Consider the following 20,042-nt stretch of genomic DNA (forward strand, 5'->3'; position numbering starts at 1 on the left):
CATTTGGAAGTAATGGATCACTCACAGTGATGCCGCAGGAAGCTACGGCTGTCTCTTTCACTAAAGCCACAGGTTTTTTGCTTTCTAAACCACGGCTTCAGCAAAAATGAAACTGGCTACAACTGTATGTCCACCCAGTAACTAGTATTTTGGTCCAGAGTTACAGATGTACTGGCCTTTATTGACCTCTTTCTGCGTTATGCCTTGCAATGCTGCAGTATTTTGCTGCATCGTTATCATTGAATCTTATGGAAACTCTGTGAAATTCTAAGGCATGTCTGGGTAAGTTGAGGTATGTTGGGTAAAATGAAGCCTGCTACAATACATCATCCTGCTACATTTGCAAAAAATGGCGTTACTCATGCTACCATTATAAACCAAACATGGGAATTGTACATTTCATTTGATATGAACACACACATCTTCAGCTTGAATACAATATGGCAACTTCAGTCTCTAAACATAATAAGAAACAAAATGATTATGCATGAAAAATCAAATGCACTGCAGAATATTTTTTTTAAATATGTAAATCTAAATAATTTAAGAAAAACAGAGGAAATATAATGAACCTATATTGCACACTCTTTGTAAGTTTTACCTGTGATCAAATGATGACTAGTGACTTTATGACTTTTTAATATGAAAAATAATAGCAATAAAGTGGTTCTATAACATTTGTGAAAGAAAATAATGTGTTTTATGAAATATAAAACAACTATACCAATCTAATTTATAAATATACTTTTGGAATTAGGGCAACGTTTTTTCACACTAAAATGTCAAGCAAGGGAGGGAAGCTAGGGAAAGGGGTGATCATGTGACCCCTGGAGCTACAACGACCGCTGGTGATATTGGAGTTGCTAGCAGCAGTGCAAAAGGGGGTGAAGAGGATTATAATCATAGTCAATCACTCTGTAACCAGCAGGCAGTCCAGGCTACCACCACCAAAACTATCTGTTCTAGATGCAGTGAGATGGGCACAAGCAGTAGAACAGTTGTGAGGAGGGACGGCTGAATTTCTGAATGTCAATCAGAGTTTTGGTAATGTACTGGTACAGAGTTTTGGTCATGTACTGGTACAGAGTTTTGGTCATTACCATGATGAAGTAATACTGATGAGGAAGATGAAAATGAGAAATATGGCATGATTAGACAAGAAAGTGGGGAAGTGGTAACCATGTAGAAAAAGTAGAAGCCAGTGCGCTAATGCTGCCCTGTTGGATGTAAGGAGACGTTCAATGGCGAAGCTGGAACAGAGATGCAGTCCCACAGCTGCCGGCTGGAATAAACCACAGTTCTTTGTATTCTAATTGTTCTCCAGCAATATCCTCATTTGGAGAAATATTTTTAAAGACTGTATGGTTGTTGATCAATCTGCTTTTCTGCCTGTGTACTTTAATCGTCTAAAACTGATAATTTACATGATTTACCAAATTATGTATGGGGGGGAGGGGGAAGGAGAGGGGGAAGTGTTATGTTCTCGTTTCCTTTATTTTTTTTTTATTCTCCATCTTCTGCACTCTAGCCAATTAGACGACCGGATGAAAATAAAGGAGTTACTAATAGCATTGGGACCCTTCAAAGTAAATGCTTCTACAAGTAACAGCTAAATAAAGCCAACTACTTGTAGCACCTATTCCCCCACCCTAAATGAGATCATCTAGCTACCAATGTTTCTGGTGCATACCTGTGAGGTTGGACAGAAGGCACTGAGAGCTCTGCGATGGTATAGGGAGACAGCAGGACAGGCTATCAGTGATGATTCTTCTGCAGCGCCTCCAGTCGGTGAGGATCCTGGTGCAGCCAGGATGGGCCTCACTGGCAACTCATGTGGTGTTCCATTCAAGCAGCCCACAACAGATGTATTCAACTGGATCTTTATTTGCTGCATACATAATGTTATGGCTGGCTCATTCCCTGAAGTAATACCCCCAGGGATTGAGGCCCTGCAGGTCCCTTCTCAGCGCCTTTACCCCCTGATGGGATAAAGGGTAAGTGCTTCCACTCAACAGGGCTGCGAAAGTTCCTTCTGGGAGAGTGTCTGCTTTTGTACCCCAGGGGAGGGCTTGTAACCCTGCCTCATAACAGGGCAGGTCCGATACTGACAGGCATCACATCATGGGCATGTGATCCAGCCAGTATCTTCCCCAGGGATGACACTCTCTGGTTGTTGTTAGGCCAGCCCTTAGATACAGCAATAGTGTATCCAGGCTGCAACAGCAAGCTAGGCCTCCATGAGAGTGCTTCTTGGTGCCAGGAAAATAAGAGATTGTGTAATTGAATCGAAAGAAGAACAAAGCTAGACGGGATCCCAAAAGACGAGCCCCCTCAATGTACAATAAGTTTTTGTGATCGGTGAAAATGGCTACTGGCTCCTTGGTACCCTCGAGGAGATGTCTCCATTCTTGGAGGGCCAATTTGATGGCCAAAAGCTCATGGTTCCCGACATCATAATTTCTCTCGGCCGAAGAGAACTTCCTGGAAAAGAATCCACACGGATAGAGGTTTTCCTGTGGAGAAGATCTCTGAGACAGTACTGCGCCGGCTCCCACATCAGAGGCATATACTTCTAAAGTAAAAGGAAGAGAAGTATCTGGATGCCAAAGGATGGGGGCAGACACGGAGGCTTTTTTGAGGAACTTGAAGGCTTCGATGGCTTCGGTGGACCAGACGGTCGGATCAGCACCTTTCTTGGTCAGGGCAGTGATAGGTAGAGCAATAGTGGAGAAGTAACGGGTGAATTTCCGATAGTAATTAGCAAAGCCAAGGAAGCATTGCACGGCCTTGAGGGAATTCGGCAACGGTCAGTCGAGTACAGACTTCAATTTCTCAGGGTCCATGGTGAAGTCTTTGTCAGAGATTATATAGCCTAAGAAGGCTGTGGAAGATTGGTGGAAAATACATTTCTCCATTTTCGCATAGAGGCGATTAGCACGAAGCCGAGAAAGAACCAACTTGGTATGGCGAATGTGCTCCTCCAAGCTTTTGGAGAAAATGAGGATGTTGTCCAAATATACGATGACGAACGTTCCCAAAATGTCCCGGAAGATATCGTTCATGAACTCTTGGAAAAATGTAACGCCTGTATGCCCGCAGACCTGGCCAGTCCCCAGTACTGAGGTGGGTAAGGGTATAACACGTACCCACAGCAGTGAGGGTGTGCCCGGAGTGTGGTAATGCGTTGCCGGGCCTGGTAAGAAAGGGTTAACGTATACTTGCTGAGTCCGGGGTGCCAGAGGTCGGAGAGTAATGTCCATGTGCCAGAGTTCAAGGGTTGGAGAGAGCAGCGTAGTGATGTCCGTAAGCCAGAGTTCAAGGGATGGGGAAAGTAGCATAGTGATGTCCGTAAGCCAGAGTTCAAGGGCAGGAGAAGGTAGAGTAGTAAAATCCAAAGCAATACACAAGTTCAAACCAAGGGAATCCAATCAGGGGCAGGGATAGGAACCAGACTGAAATAGACAAGGGAGCTAGGCTTAGACACTGCACACAAAGGAGCTAAAGGAAAGCTATGCAGAGCAATGACTAAGAGGACAGAGAGGGGTTATAAAGGAAGGAGGACCAATAGGGAATAGAGGTGGAGCAGAGGCTTGAGTGAGAGTTTGTAGGGATAGGTCTGAGAGAGCAGGGGAGGAGACAGGGAAATAATCAAGGGAAATAGCTTGTAAGCCATGGGGGGCGGAGCTAGAGTTTAGGGGCGGCAAATAACTGGAGCGGGTGCGCGCGCCTTCTGTAAGTGTGTTATGCGCGTGCACCGCGCGTGTCACAGGGCGCGAGGGACGCACCGCCGGGAGGGCGCTTGGCACCGGAGGCGGAAGGGAAGGAGAGGAGCCAGGTAATGTAAGGGCTGGGGAGACAGGTGTACGCCGAGGGGTGCTGGTACCGCAGAGGGTAGCAAGTGGCCGGGAACATGTGCACGCAGTGCGGGAGCCACGCACGTGAACCGAATGCGCGTCAGGACACGCAAACCGCACCGCGGAGGAGCGACCACGAAAGAAGGAAGGGAGAGAGTGAGAACGCAGGAAAGAGGGGTGATTGGAAGTCGTGGGAACAGAGGTTATGGAGACACGCTGGGAAGCATGAGTCCCCGATCCGTTACAGTATCCCCCCCTTGAGGATCAGACTCCGGACGATCCTCCCAAGGTTTCTGAGGGAATTTCCGACGAAACTGCCTGAGGAGCATTGGGGCATGAATATGGTGAGACAGTATCCAAGAACGTTCCTCCGGCCCATATCCCTTCTAATGAACAAGGAATTGCAATCTACCTCTGGACCAACGAGAATCGAGTATGGAGTGAACTTCATATTCTTGTTGTCCTTGAATGACGACAGGATTGGGTCTTTGGAGACGGTCTGGAAAATGGGCATTTTGGATCACAGGTTTAAGTAGAGACACATGGAATACCGAGGGAATCCTCATGGTAGAAGGAAGCGCAAGGCGGTATGCGACCGGATTGATCCTCTTGAGGACCTTAAAAGGACCCAAGAATCTCGGAACCAATTTCTGAGAAGGAGTCTTGAGCCTCATATTTTTAGAGGATAACCAGACTCTGTCTCCCGGTTTGAATAGTGGGCCCGCTTGATGTCGCCGATCTGCTTTCGTTTTTTGTCTTTGAACAGCAGTTTGCAAGGTTTTTAGGATCTTTCTCCACGAGTTTTGAAGAGTAGAAACATGAGAATCCGCTGCTGGAACACTAGAGGGGAGGGAAGAGGGGGGAAGACTGCTGGGATGGAATCCAAAATTAATTAAAAAAGGCGACTCTTGCGTAGATTAATTTTTTAACGAGTTAATGGCAAACTCGGCCCAAGGTAATAGATCTACCCAGTTGTCCTGAGTTTCGGACACGATACATCAGAGATACTGCTCCAGGGTCTGATTCATTCTTTCCGTCTGACCGTTGGTTTGAGGGTGATACCCGAGGAAAATAGAAGGGAAATCCCAATTCTCTGGGAAAAAGCACGCCAAAACTTAGAAATTAATTGAGAACCTCTGTCAGTAACAATTGAAATAGGTACACCGTGTAATCTGAAAATTTCTTTAGAAAAAATGTCAGCCAAAGTAGCTGAATAAGGAAGACCCTTGAGGGGTATAAAGTGCGAATGCTTGGAGAATCTGTCTACTACAACGAGAATAGTATTCATCCCTTTAGAATTGGGGAGTCCCACAATAAAGTCCATAGAGATATGTTTCCACGGTTGTTCCAGAATGGGAAGAGGCATGAGAAGTCCAGAGGGTTTGTGGCGGGCGGACTTGCTCTGTGCACAGACTGGACAGGCACTGGTGAAGTTGAAAATGTCCTTGTTCATCTTAGGCCACCAAAGGCCCATTTGATAAGGTCTGTTGTCCTCATGAATCCTGGATGACCGGCAGATCTCGAAGAATGCCCCCATAGAAGTATCTTGGGGCGAAAACGTGGAGCTGCGTACAAGCGTCCCTCTGGCACCCTAAATCTCCTGGGGATGTGAACCTGGGCTTTATTAATTTCATCCAAAATATCAAAGTTATTGGCGGAATTTATACATTTGGCGGGGAGAATTGTCTCTGAGGATTCATTAGAGTCGTTCTCCGTAGAGAACTGGCGAGAGAAAGCGTCAGCCTTGATATTTTTGGTGCCCGGGAATATAAGAAATAGTATAATTGAATCGGGAGAAGAACAGTGCCCAACGAGCTTGATGGGATCCCAAACGACGAGCCCCAAATATACGATGACGAACATCCCCAAAACATCCCGGAAGATATTGTTCTTGAACTCCTGGAAAACAGCAGGGGCATTGCACAGGCCGAATGGCATCACCAAATACTCATAATGTCCCAAACGCGTGTTAAACGCGTTTTTCCATTCGTCCCCGTCTCTTATTCGAATAAGATTGTAGGCTCCTCTTAAATCGAGTTTGGAGAATATAGAGGATCCTTGTAGACGGTCGAAGAGTTCAGAAATTAAAGGGAGAGGGTATCGTTTTTTAACCGTAATTTTGTTAAGCCCACGGAGGTCGATACAGGGTCTTAAAGAGCCATCCTTCTTCTTCACGGAGAAGAAGCCTGCCACGGCGGGGGAGGTAGAGTTGCGGATGAACCCTTTTGCCAGATTCTCCTGGATATAAGATGTCATCGCCTCTGTCTCTGGCACAGATAAGGGGTACGACCTAGACTTAGGGAGAATGGTTCCAGGAATTAGGTCAATTGGACAATTGTAGGGGCGATGGGGAGGTAATATCTCAGCTTGTACCTTGTTGAAGACATCTAAATACTCGTGATACACAGTCGGCAGAGCAGGAAGGTTAGATTAAGTGGTGTCAAGGCCGGCGAGCACGGCAGCAGGAGGAGGAGTAACTGTCTCCTCAGAGGTGGTAGTCCATTGGATGGGCAGCACATTGGTTCAATCAATCCGTGGGTTGTGAAGCTGGAGCCATGGCAATCCTAGAATAACCTGGACAGTAGGGGAGTTAAAAACATCGAAGACCATTACCTTGATATGACCATCCGCGGTGGTCAGGGTAAGTGGAATAGACTCCCAAATAATGAAGGCTGGTTGGAGCGGTCGTCCGTCGATAGCCTCCAGGCCAATGGGTGACTTTTTCTTGACCAGTGGAATTTGGTTCTTGCAAGTGAAGGCATGATCAAGAAAGTTACCACCAGACCCGGAATCGATAAAAGCTTTCACTTCTATTTGAAGATCAGGACCCGCCAGAGTTACAGGGAGCATTATCTTCTTAGGTAGTTCCTTAGGGAGAGAGGGGCAAGGAGAGATAGTACCCAGTAGAAGCCCCTCTACCTTTACTGGGCGTTATGTTTCCCGGCTTCAGGCGATAGTTTCAGAGACGGTGCTCTGGAGAACCGCAATAATAGCAGAGACCCTCCTCACGACGTCGTGCTTTCTCAGCAGCCCGAGGCTGTTGGCTACCGATTTGCATCGGTTCAGGGGCATCCAACGCAGGTAGGGCCAAAGGAGGTGACCTGTGAGAAACAGACAGAGGCGGGAGAGACCGGGAACAGTGACGCTCGTGGCGTCGTTCTTGGGTGCGCTGATCCATTCGGATGCTGAGTGCAATGAGTTCCTCAAGGGAAGAGGGCCGAGCATGAGCTGCGAGGTGATCTTTAAGAGTTTCATACAAATCGTGCCAGTATGCTGCGGCAAGAGCTTCATCGTTCCACCGGGTCTCTGCGGCGATGGTGTGGAACTCCACCGCGTATCTTGCAGCTGACCTACGAGCCTGAGAGATATGGAACAATGAAAAAAACAGCGGTTTCCCTACGTGCTGGTGTGTCAAACACCTGTTGGAACTCACGCCTGAACTTAGGGTAAGTGATGTCCGTAAGCCAGAGTTCAAGGGCAGGAGAAGGTAGAGTAGTCATATCCAAAGCAATACACAAGTTCAAACCAAGGGAATCCAAACAGGGGCAGGGACAGGAACCAGCGCTGAAATAGACAAGGGAGCTAGGCTTAGACACTGCACACACAGGAGCTAAAGGAAAGCTATGCAGAGCAATGACTAAGAGGACAGAGAGGGGTTATAAAGGAAGGAGGACCAATAGGGAATAGAGGTGGAGCAGAGGCTTGAGTGAGAGTTTGCAGGGATAGGTCTGAGAGAGCAGGGGAGGAGACAGGGAAATAATCAAGGGAAATATTTTGTAAGCCACGGGGGGCGAAGCTAGAGTTTAGGGGCGGCAAATAACTGGAGCGGGTGCGCGTGCCTTCTGTAAGTGTGTTATGCGCGTGCACCGCGCGTGTCACAGGGCGCGAGGGACGCACCGCCGGGAGGGCGCTTGGCACCGGAGGCGGAAGGGAAGGAGAGGCGGAGGAGCCAGGTAATGTAAGGGCTGGGAAGACAGGCGTACGCCGAGGGGTGCTGGTACCGCGGAGGGTAGCGAGTGGCCAGGAACGTGCGCGCGCAGTGCGGAAGCCACGCATGTGAACCGAACGCGCGTCAGGGCACACAAACCGCGCCGCGGAGGAGTGACCGTGAGAGAAGTAAGGGAGAGAGTGAGAATGCAGGAAAGAGGGGTGATTGGAAGTCGTGGGAACAGAGGTGCCGGGGACACGCTGGGAAGCGTGAGTCCCCCGATCCTTTACAGAAAACAGCAGGGGCATTGCATAGGCCTAATGGCATCACTAAATATTCATAATGACCCGAACGCGTATTAAACGCGGTTTTCCATTCGTCCCCGTCTCTTATTCGAATGAGATTGTAGGCTCCTCTCAAATCGAGTTTGGAGAATATAGAGGCTCGTTGTAGATGGTCGAAGAGTTCTGAAATTAAAGGAAGGGGGTACCGTTTTTTTACCGTAATTTTGTTGAGCCCACGGTAGTCGATAGAAGGTCTTAAAGAGCCATCCTTCTTTTTTACGAAGAAGAAGCCTGCAACAGAACTAGTAACTGCCTTCTCCAAGGTAGCAGCCCATTAGATCGGCAAAACATCGGTCCAATCAATACGCGGGTTATGAAGCTGGAGCCACGGCAATCCCAGAATAAGCTGGACAGTGGGGGAGTGGGAAACATCGAAGACCATCACCTCGGTATGACCATCCGCGGTGGTCAGGGTAAGTGGAATAGACTCCCAAATGATGAAGGCTGGTTGGAGCGGTCGACCGTCGATTGCCTCCAGGCCGATGGGCGACTTTTTCTTGACTAACGGGATTTGGTTGTTGCAAGCGAAGGCGTGATCAAGAAAGTTACCACCAGACCCGGAGTCGATGAATGCTTCAACCTCTACTTGAAGATCAGGACCCACAAGAGTTATGGGGAAAAGTAACTTCTTTGGTAGACCCTTAGGGAGAGAGGGGCAGGGAGAAATAGTACCCAGTAGAAGCCCCTTTACCTTTACATTCCCATTTCCCGGTTTCAAGCGGCAGTGACGAAGTTGGTGTTCTGGGGAACCGCAGTAGTAGCAGAGACCCTCCTCACGGCATCGTGCTTTCTCAGTGGCCCGAAGCTGTTGGCTACCGATTTACATCGGTTCAGGGGCATCCAACGCAGGGAAGGGCAACAGAGGAGACCTAGGAGAAACAGGCAGGGATGAGAGAGAACGAGAACGGTGACGCTCGTGGCATCGTTCTTCAGTGCGCTGATCCATCCGGATACTGAGAGCAATGAGTTCCTCAAGGGATGAAGGCCGAGCGTGAGCTGCAAGGACGTCCTTGAGAGATTCGGACAAACCGTGCCAGTATGCCGCAGCAAGAGCCTCATCGTTCCACTGGGTTTCTGCAGCGATGGTGCGGAACTCCACCGCGTATCTTGCAGCTGACCTACGAGCCAGGGAGAGATGAAGCAAGGAAAAAGTGGCAGTCTCCCTACGCTCTGGTGTGCAAAAACCAGTTGGAACTCATGCCGGAATTTGGGGTAATCTTGAGTTAAATCTGGTCTGTTTTCCCAGAGAGGAGAAGCCCAAGCGAGGGCGTCGCCAGTTAGTAGGGCATAGATGTAAGCCACCTTGGTACGACCAGTGGGAAAGTGGGACGGGGACATCTCGAACTGGACGTCACACTGGTTCAGGAATCCTAGACAAGCGAGGGGGTCCCCGTCATACCGGTTTGGGGGGGGAATACGTGGCCCCGGGTTGCTTATCGGCACTGGGGCCGGGGGTGATGGTGCCACACGGGATTCCCGGAGAGATAAATTAGAAAGTTTCTGTGTAACATTACTAATTTTATCGCTTAGGAATTGCCAATGTTCCATAGAGACACCTTTGCCCACCTCAAGGGGGTCTGCATTTGTTGGGCTCTGCATAATGTACCACCTGTATGCCCACAGACCTGGCCAGTCCCCAGTACTGAGGTGGGTAAGGGTATAACACGTACCCACAGCAGTGAGGGCATGCCCGGAGTGTGGTAAGTTGCGTTGCCGGGCCTGGTGAGTAAGGGTTAACGTTATACTTGCTGAGTCCGGGGTGCCAGAGGTCGGAGGGTAATGTCCAAGAGCCAGAGTTCAGGGGTTGGAGAGAGCAGCGTAGTGATGTCTGAAAGCCAGGGTTCAAGGGCAGGAGAAGGCAGCGTAGTCAAGTCCAAAGCAGAGTTCAAGTTCAAACCAAAGGAATCCAAACAGGGGCAGGGACAGGATCCAGAGCTGAAACAGACAAGGGAGCTAGGCGTTGACACTGCACATACAGGAGCTACAGGAAAGCTATGCAGAGCAAGGACTGAGAGGACAGAGTGAGGTTATATAGGAAGAAGGGCCAATAGGGATGAGAGGTGGAGCAGAGGTTTGAGTGGGTAATTGCAGGGATAGGTCAGAGTGAGCAGGGGAGGAGACAGGGAGGTAATCCAGGGTAATAGCCTGCAACCGACGGGGGGGCGGAGCCAGTGCGTGGGGAGGGCTGATAACTAGAGCGGGTGCGCGCGCCTTTTGTAAGGTTGTTATGCGCGCGCACCGCGCGTGTACCAGAGCGTGGAGGGTGCACCGCTGAGGAAGTGCTCGGCAGAAGGGAAGGGGAAGCGGAGGAGCAGGTACGGCAAGGGCTGGGATGACAGAGGCATGCCGAGGGGCGTGTGTCACTCGATGGAGCGTGCGCCTAGTGAGGGAACCGCACACGTGCCATGAACGTGTGCCTGGGCGTGCGGACCATGCCGCGGAGGGAAGGGTTAAAGAGGAGGAGGAGAGAGAGCGGGGACATAGGGAAGTGGGGCAGCTAGGCGCCGTGGGACCTGGGTTGACGGGGACACGCTGGGAAGTGCGAGTACCCCGATCCGTTACAGCTATTATATGCACTTAACTGAACACATTTTTTATTTTCAGAGATCGCTGCACTACCAATCTTGTTACAAAGTATTTTACAGTACAGTAGTTATACAGTAGTTCCAGTATGCAGTAGTTTGACAGTAGTAACTGCATATTCCAATATGGAGTAGTTATACTGTACACAATGCCATAATACAGTATGCACTTAACTGCCCTAATTTTTTCTTTCCTTTTCAGAGAGAGCTGGCTGCACTAAAAAAGGACGGGCGGGGGGAGGGGGTTATCATGTGTAAATTGTGTGAACTGTGTGTATAGTGTATCTACAGTCATGATTTACACAACCCCCCCCTCTCTCAATAAACTACAGAATGCAATGTGGCCATGACGAGCAAGAGAAAGACTAAAAATTTGTATTACTGGTTTTTTTTATTATTATAAATATGCATTATTCATGATTATTTGTATTTTTCATTCTTCCATGATTATGCACCGGCCCTCAATTTTCAACTGACAGAAGAACTACAGTACACTACTGTACGTGTACAAAGAAGATAAACACTGAATTTTGGATTATTCATGATTATTTGTATTTTTTATTCCTGATAAAATAAAATAAATATTTCATTACATTCACGATAATCATAATAATTGAAACAGCCGCCCCCCTAAGAATATTTTTTAAATCTCTTTTTTTTTCTTTGAACTTTAAATTCACTTTGAATGTGTGTGTGTGGGTAGGGGGAGGGATTCTTCAAGAAGGCTTTGGGTTTGTGTGTGAAGTGCTTAGGGGGTGGGCTACACTACTTCTTGTAGTTGCCAAGAAGGGCTTGTCAGATTAACATATAAAATTCGGGGAAGATGTGGATACACATTTCTATTCATTGGCTAATTAGATTAACATTTTCAATTCGAGAAGGGCTTATCACAAGTGCGCATGCGTTACCGTAAACAAAGCCTCAAAGGTTTGGGGGGTGGGGGGATTGATGGATGAGTCATCATAATGGATTAGCTGTACTGTAGTTCAAAGAAATATTTTCAACAGGTCATCGTAATGTTTTGATCCCCACCCCCCAAATCTATAAAAATCACATAAAGCATGTGAATAACTAGTGTCGCATTAAAAAGCTACAGTACTGATTGAATATCACAATACCAAATTTTTTTATGCAGGCACATGTCTGGAAACGAAACAAAAAAAAAAAACAACAACAACAACAACAAAAATGTCAGACTTGAACTTCTAAATGAATGTGAAGTTATACACGCATGCGCATTAATAATCAAATAGGTCCTTTCCCAAAGAGGATTACACGCAGGTGCAGAGATGTGACACCAGGATCGGCTCGGGACGATTAAAAGCACAACCCCCAAATCAATAAAAATCACATAAAGCATGTGAATGACTAGTGTCGCATTAAAAAGCTACAGTACCGATTGAATATCAGAATATCAAGAATTTTTATGCAGCCACATGTCTGGAAACAAAACAAAAAAACAAAAAAAGTTGAACTTCCAAATGAATGTGAAGTTATACACGCATGCACTGAAATGTGACACCAGGCTCCGTACGTTATACACGCAGGAATGTGATGACAGGTTCGGGATGATTGAAGCCAGAAAGCCATCTGGCTTTCAGAAAGCCATCTGGCTGGGAGAGGTGTACTGTACTGTAGATAAGAAGTTGAAATAGTATTTTAGCCTTGTGTATGTGCGGGGGCGAGAGGGAGGAGAGCACTATACTGTATGCTGCGATATGTGATACTGTACCATGCCTATGCGTTTCAACAATGTTCAAATGAGACATACAGTACTGTACAGTACACGCATAATATAAAAACAGTATGAAAAGAAATAAAAGTACTGATTACAAAATAATACAGTACATATAGAAATGTGTTAATTTTATATTCGAAGAAGACGCGACGCTATATTTTTGCAATACTGTATACTGTAAATCTTCCATTTTACAAATACTGCGCGCGCACACACAGACTTGCAGAAAATGTACGGCTGAACTGTAGGTTGAATGGCTATTAGACTTTTAAGACAACAGCTTGCAAACGCCCACCTGTGTTTTTAGACGGTATTGCAGTATTTATTTATTTATTTATTTATTTATAAAATATTTTACCAGGAAGTAATACATTGAGAGTTACCTCTCGTTTTCAAGTATGTCCTGGGCTCAGAGTAAAACAAATAATACATGGTTACAAATACAGTTACATAAATGAACAAGGTATACATTTATATACAAGACATTGCATGCACAGTTAAAGAAAATATATATTATGAGCGTATGAAACAGTTACAGACCAGATTAAAGTGTGAGACAGCCTTAGATTTGAAAGAACTTAAGCTGGTGGTGGATATGAGAGTCTCTGGTAGGTTGTTCCAGTTTTGGGGTGCACGGAAGGAGAAGGAGGAACGTCCGGATACTTTGTTGAGTCTTGGGACCATGAATAGTCTTTTGGAGTCTGATCTCAGGTGATAGGTACTGCATGTGGTAGGGGTGAGGAGCTTGTTCAGGTAGCTGGGTAGCTTGCCCAGAAAGTATTTGAGGGTGAGACAGGAAAGGTGAACTTTGCGCCTAGACTCTAGTGATGACCAATCTAGTTCTTTGAGCATTTCGCAGTGATGTGTGTTGTAGTTGCATTGGAGAACAAAACGACAAATTGAATTGTAGAGGGTGTCAAGTTTGCTAAGGTGGGTTTGAGGAGCCGAGCCATATACTATGTCTCCATAGTCAATAATTGGCATTAGCATCTGCTGTGCAATACGCTTTCTGACCAGGAGACTTAGGGAGGATTTGTTCCTGTAAAGTACCCCTAGTTTGGCATAGGTCTTGGTTGTCAGGGTATCAATGTGCATCCCGAATGTTAAGTGGGAGTCAAACCATAAGCCCAGGTATTTAAAACTAGTGACAGGTGTTAGGGTGGTTTTAGCGTTGGTTCTAATCAGGAGCTCAGTCACTGGAAGCTTTACAAATTTAGTCTTGGTCCCAAATACCATTGTTACAGTCTTGTCAGTGTTTAAAAACAGTTTGTTTTGGGAAATCCAGTTTTCGAGTCTCAAAAAGTCAGACTGAAGTATGTGTTGAAGGTCAGAGAGGCTATGGCTGTGTGCATACAGGATTGTGTCATCTGCATACATGTGTATTGAGGCTTCCTTACAAGCTGTGGGAAGATCATTAATGAACACTGAGAAGAGTAGGGGCCCCAGAACAGTGCCTTGCGGGACACCACAGGTGATATCCAGGGGGTTGGAGTTAGAGCCTGAGATGGACACATGTTGGGATCTTCCTGATAGGTAGGACTGAAACCAGTTTAAAGCATGTTTCCCTATTCCAGAGCTCTGGAGTTTGTTAAGCAGGATAGCATGATCAACTGTGTCAAAAGCCTTTGCAAAATCTAGGAATACTGCACCAGTGAGTTGTCCCCGTTCCAACATGGGGCATGTATGGCAGACAGCGCTAAACATCCGAGCGCTAACGTACCAGAAACCGCTCCGGAATAAAAGAAAATATACCGCATCTGCCCGCGGTTATCAGAGAGCGCTGCGGATCCGGCCGCATTAGGATAAAGGCGGCCGCAGCTGTAGTATCAACACATGGTTTGAGGGTTCCCACCAAATTAAGGGGATTATCATGGAAAGAATGCAAATACCTTACCCTACATTTTTTTCCAATTATATTTATTGTTATGATAACACTAAATCTTATGATATATTCAATTTCATGAACTGCAAGACCATTGGGGTTAATCTACCTAGCCGAATGTTCAGTATTTGTAATAAGAAGTATATTGGGAAGACTTGTCGCCAATTTCGGTGAAACGTGAAAATCCTAAATAGTTCATAAACCTTTCGCACCATTGTAATTTTTGTTGCATTAATAATTATACCTAACTTTGATAGACTATAAGAACTGTCCACACTGACAGTGAATGAATATGACACAAATTAGTTACTATATTGAGCTAACTTCACAGACCTAGCTTCATGATGATGTTTAATGATATTTTATTGCAATTGTTTCATAACTTCAATGTCATTGTTATGACCTTTAGTCTTTGATGGTTATTAGTACAAAAAGCTGAATAAAATGTTAGTGCAAAAAAGTATGGTAAAGGAACATCTATTCTGTGTGAGATGACAAAACGGCATAGTTTGTGCACTCTTCCTGATCATTTTAAACATTTTAATAGGGAAATAAATTACTTATTATTATATGAGTTTGACTATCTTCTTTTTAAATATTGACTGCAACCAATTGATGACAATTGTGGTAGCCTCTCCTTGCTGTAAAAGGACACTATGATTTTGTTTTCAAAACTTAAAGCAGCTCTTCGTGTATGGCCCCTTTCCTCAAAAGTTAGCACGCTTCAGCAAAAAGCTAATCTAAATATTACATTGCACTTCAAAACCTACACATATTTTCCCTCTAAAGGAATGCTCAGAAAGTATCATAACATGGGCCTCTGTCACATACACCGACTCCTATTGATGTAATTGCAATTACAATCAATTAGCTTCTACTTTCCAGTCTCTCCAAACACCAAAACAGCAGAATCAAAATCCATATCAATTCAACATGGTAGAATTGACATAGTCCTTTGTTTTAGGGTAGACATAACCATTACTAATAAAAAGTTAGTATTTTCATTTTAGAGTAATATTGCCTTTCCCCCATTACAAGAGCTACTTATAATAAAGCCACGTGAGCAGATTCTTTACATGTATTTTTTACAATATTGGTTTTGTAGAGGTGCCTAATTTCATTATCATCCACACTAAAAGACAAGAGCACAGCCCACATTTAGTGGAAGGGAGCTAGCTTGCATTATATGACTTCGACAGAAAAAGCTACAACAATGAATTTGAAAGAGTATCCCTATTGTTTTATATTGCTGCATAATCATATTCTGGAGCAAATCATAACTGCAAATCTGCTCTGAGTTGTCTAAATGCAATATTACTGTCACTACTCTAATCCAATAGTCAGTATTGTAGATCTTTTATAACCAATACTCTAAAACCTGTTAAAATAGGTCTCTACTTATGGCATGAAACATAAATGAAAGATTTTCAAGATGAACTGTGCAGCTTGCAAATAAAAGATTGTGACAATGCTCCATTCTTCATTTTTTTTCTCCTTACAGTCAATGAAAGATGAGCACAGCCATAATTGTAATTATTCTCAATGGGGCCCGACAGCTTCTTGCCATGCATGATGGAATAACCTGGCTTCACTAAATGAATACTGTACATGCCATATTTAATATATGCTTTACTACCTCTCAAGAAGACCTACATGCCATATGAGTATGAATATCCAATATCTTTATTAGTTTCACATGGATCAAGGTGACATTTAAACTAAATATATTTTCATGTGTTCTGCATTTTGGCATTTCAATTTAGTTTATACAGACGCTGCCATCTAGCTCGCATTTTATCCCTTGCCTGACCTAAAGGGTTAATTGTTTGGATGTGTAATAATTGTGCAGCAAAAAATATGTACATCATTTTGCAATGGTGAAAGTTAAACAAAGTTTCTCTAGCTACTGTGCCTTAAGTAACACTTGTAGGGGCCTACTCTAATATATTTCTGCCAAAATGCCTACTGCTATTCTATGTCTCGATAAGTGGATGATAAAAGCATGCATCACTCATTTTTTCAGCTGTCCAAAACACATCGCCGGGTAAGCGGCGATAAGCCACTTATCGGCAGGTTCTGAAACTCGTGCCATTCTAGTCGCTTCGATTAGTTTATTAAGGCTAACCGCGGCTCTAGAATTGCGGGTCTCTCCCAAAATCCTCACGCCACGAAAAGCTGGCGTGAGGCTGGGGAGAACCTGCTGAGAAGGCGGCGAGAGAGGACTTAGAAAAAAATGCATTTTTCCTGCATCGGATTGATGCCAGGAGTCTCCGGAGCTGATATCCATTAATATCAGCACCAGAGACACCCAGCATGAATCCCATGCAGTAGAAATGCTTTTACCGGCAACTTCATTACCTTAGCAGCTGACTGCTAAGGCAATGAAGGGGTGAACTACTAGTGCCTTGTTTACTGTGGGTAGCGGGGGTGAGTTAACTCCACCCGCAATCCACCCGGTAGGTATAAACACCACCAAGGGCCAAATACCAACTTCATTCAATCTCGCTACCCACAATATACAATCAAAAACACAACAACACTACTACCCACCTCCACTACCCCCCCCTCCCCCAGCACATACAGTACAGTAATGGGCAAAATAACTATTATCCAGACAATCTCGGGTCCTCTAGTTCTCGCTCAAGTTTCTGGACCTTCTCCTGCTCCCTCTCATACAGAGTCACCCGGCCTCTAAGCTCTTTCACCAGTAATGCTCTGGTGATGCTCAGAGTAGCCATCAGGTGATGCTCAGAGCAGCCGTCATTTTTAAACTGCGGAATGGATTTTGAATGGCAATCTTGAGAAATTCCACGAAACAGATTTTGACAGTTTCACCCATCTCTATGTATCAGCCTCATGTATTGTCATGCCCGCCTTTGGTTGTGGCTCTGGCTGTTCTGCCCACCTCCTCCACACTTTCCCTTTCGTCAGAGGGAAGAAAAACTATGCTTTGCTGCATTCCCTAGAATCTTAGATTTTTGGTTGAGTTTAATTGGCTCTTCTCGGTGTTGACAAGCAATCCGTGATGTGAGATGAACTCGATAGCCTTAGCCACTAAGGTAATGATGGGGGGTAAGTAATTTATCATTGATATCCACATTGGCAATCTAGGTTCACATTAAGGGCCTAGGTATCCACAGTGCAAATCAATGTGTTTATGGTTTAACATTTATTTAAAAAGTATGTTTATTGTTTTCACTGTGTTTTTTACTTTTTTTATACTGGATTGAAGCAGGGGGTCTCTTGAGCTGAACCCCATTACTGTCAGCTCTGGGGACACCCTGCTTCCGGAGATACAGACCTCTGTAGGGGGTGACAGTATGTCCTGCAAGTTTAAATGTCTCTGTCACGTGGGCCAAGAGGAAGCAGTGATGCATCAGATTTATAGTAGTAGATACCGGCAACCCCTATGGACGTCTTTATCTCCGGAAGCAGGGGGAGTTGAAATTAATGGGGTTTAGAGAAAATGGAAGCATGGGAGATAATGAAGGGAAGGGGAGTGAGAATGGAGAGATGGGGAAAGAAAATGGAGGGATGTGGAGAGAGATTGGAAGGATGGGGGAGAGATAATGGAGGGATGGGGGAAATAATGGAGGGATGGGAGGAAAGAGATGATGAAGGGATAGGGGTTGAATGGAAGGGGAAGAGAAAGAATAAATGGAGGAGATATGGGTGGAGAGAGAATGGTGGTGTGTGCGTGTGAGAGAAAAGGGGGAAGAGAGATGTGGGTGGAGAAAGACAAAAAAGGGGAGGGGTGCAGTGTGTGATGTAATTTGTTCTATAATGGATTTTTTAATGTGTTTCATTTTTTTCTTTGAAAATCTGGTCACCTTAAGTTTTTGGCATACTCAATGGTAAGCCTCATAATTAAATAAGGATAGATGGGCATTTGTTCATTATACTTATTAAGCACCCATGCAAAATAGGTTAACATGATAAATGTACGTTTAGTCTGGCACAGATCCTGGGGTTTTTGTTTTGCAGTCAATTATGGTTGGGTTTTTAGTTTGATTTTGTTGTTTATCTATTAACAGGCAACATGTAATGCAACTCTTATTTTTCAGAACAACAATAAAGTGGGATTTTTCTTTAATTATCATATTTTTATGTTTAAAAAGGATTTAAAAAATGTGGGATTATCTTTAAAAATGGTTCAAACCCTACATTTAAACAATTAAATGTAGTCATGGCCAGTAGTTTAATTTGGTCTTACAATCAATACATAACTTCACAAAATTAATACTCATTATAATTTTTGACCAGTCTATTTTTCCAACTTACAGTGAAACTCTACAAACCCATCCAGTTTCTAACATCTTTCTTTTCGGAATATTTTTTTACCAAAATTAAGTAGTATCACTCAGTAAATCATAATGGCTAATTTTATAAGGAAATTACATTTTAATTTAATTTATACTTTGGCAATTTCAGACTAGAGCAAAAGTAAACAGGTCCCAAAGGGTCAGTATGAGGTGTTCCTTGATAAATTCTCAAGCACATGTTGGACTTTGCTTTCCTGCCTTTTGATTTTAATTCACTTGTCATATTTTATGCATTTTGGCAGTTCATTTCCTCAAGTGGGCATTTGTAGTTAACTTGTGTAAGATATTATTTGACTTGTGGTAATAAAAATGTCACTGACAATATGTGACTGTGTATAAATAATTTAGCAGACGTCTTAGCTTTTTCCCAATTGTTAGCCTGAAATAGAATCCATGAGAAATGAATGTCATAAATTAGTTTTTCCTCAATCAAGAGGATAAAAAGTTAGTTAAAAAGGTGTGCCCATGTCTAAAAGGATTCAGAGACAGTCATGGAAGTAACTTTATTAGAGTAAAGGTGCGATCACCATACCTCTGTGCTTTCATATTAAGGGCTTACATTATGAGAGCCCATCCAAGTAAAAGTAATGTTGAATAAGAAGGTGAAGTTGCTGAATTTAAGTAAAGAATTACTGTTTACGGTGCTGCAATTGCGTGGAGCCACCAGTCCACACTGCAGCCGCCCTGACCGAACTGTGATCAAGGCACCAAAAACAGAAATCAGTTCAGGAGGATTAACACTGTGGGGGTCCATGCTTCTAAATGGGACCCTGCAGAGTAATATCACCAGCCAAGAAGCTGAACCGTCTGATGGAGATGCGCAGAGGTGTCCCAAAGAGACGTAGTCTCTATCCATGTCTCCCTGAGAAGGTAAGACGCAGTGAGAGAAGCAGTCTCCAGTCTGTCCAACCCCTTGATGTAAAGTATGTGTGTATATCTTTATATAGCGCCCAATGCGGTTGAGCAAGACATTTAACACTGTCTGTCAAACCCCCTGGATGACGTTGTGACCAAATATGATCCTATAGTATTCCCCCTTGTGACGTGGATACCCATATTCTGTCATCAACATCAACATCAACATCAACATCAACAGTAAAACATTACTTACCCCTTTTGTGGGTGCTGTGAGGTCCATTGAGGACTTAGGTAGCCACCGTGACAATCAATGGAATAAAAGGCTAGAGTTTGATTATGTTCTTTTTTTATTGTAATGTCTATTTTGTTAAATGTGTTTTTTTTAATGCTTCGCAATATACAAAAGTACTAGATTTGGCTAATATGACTATTGCCCATTACTCTGTGTGTGTTCGGGGGGGGGGGTGTACTCTTGTTCAGGGTAAGCTGATGTGGATAGTTGCCCCGAGGTGGGTGGTAAGGCATGTGGAGCAC

The sequence above is a fragment of the Ascaphus truei genome, chromosome 2, assembly GCF_040206685.1.
Source record: "Ascaphus truei isolate aAscTru1 chromosome 2, aAscTru1.hap1, whole genome shotgun sequence".
In the NCBI taxonomy this organism is placed as follows: Eukaryota; Metazoa; Chordata; class Amphibia; order Anura; family Ascaphidae; genus Ascaphus; species Ascaphus truei.